Here is a 1,124-nt window from a genome sequence, read left to right on the forward strand (position 1 = left end):
TAGGCAAACATCCATCCATCCAGCCATCCATTAGCCGAACCACTTATCCTGCTCTCAGGGTCGTGGGGATGCTGGAGCCTATCCCAGCAGTCACTGGGCGGGGAAGGCCATCACACACACACACACACACACGCAACTAGTGACAATTAAGTACGGCTGATTCGCCTGACCTACATGTTTTTGGATTGTGGGAGGAAATCGGAGCACGCGGGGGGAAACCCACGCAGACACCGGGAGAAAAAATACAGAATTGTTGCCCAGCCTTAATATGAAATGCATTTAAAATAATCCTTGAATCAGCACCCGCAGACATTTTATGACAGAAGAACAAGGTCTTACCTTTTAATTTCTTCATAGACAAGGACATCAATTATGCTTCCTGAAAAAGCATTTTAAGACACCTTCTACCTGCTATACACTTTCACCAATAGGTGGCAGTAACGGCTTTGTTTCAGTTTAAGGAAACGCGGAAGTGTACAAACTTTGTACCACTTGGCTCTCCGTAGCACAAATTTACCCCTTGTGTTTTGACACATTTCTCTATTGAATCGTCAACTTACAGAAATATGAGGTAAACGATTTTGATTCATTTTTTTAAAAAAGATAAGTGCTATAACAAAGTGTAATGATAGTCATACATATGCGGAATACGATGACATTTGTCAAACGATTGACTGGTGCGAGCTAGCTAACATCTGGCTTGTTAGCTAGCTGGTTAACGACCATTAACAACATAGAACTAGCAAACACATTTAACTAAAAATAATGCTATCTTAAGTCTTTCAAGCAATGTTAAGACTAGAAATAACGACTAAGACTGACAACAGTTGTACAACTCGAACGGCTCATTCGGACTGTATAATCGAGGCTATTGTGTTAGCTAGTCAAAACCTAACTCCTCACTTCTTGGTTTCTCCTTTTTGCCCCATTCGTTTCCTGTTGTAGACCTTGTGTGGTGGTTTTGAGAAAGAGATGACTTACACCCTAGGCATTTGACCAATCGATAATCTTAGAATTCGCAGGTCAACTTCAGGTAAGAATGGAAGTTTATTTGTTTAACTGTTGCACCTTTAAATTGGTCGAATAGGTACTGATCCCTTTCATTATCGTTTTTTTTCTGCATA

This window comes from Lampris incognitus, chromosome 15, assembly GCF_029633865.1.
Source record: "Lampris incognitus isolate fLamInc1 chromosome 15, fLamInc1.hap2, whole genome shotgun sequence".
Classification (NCBI taxonomy): domain Eukaryota; kingdom Metazoa; phylum Chordata; class Actinopteri; order Lampriformes; family Lampridae; genus Lampris; species Lampris incognitus.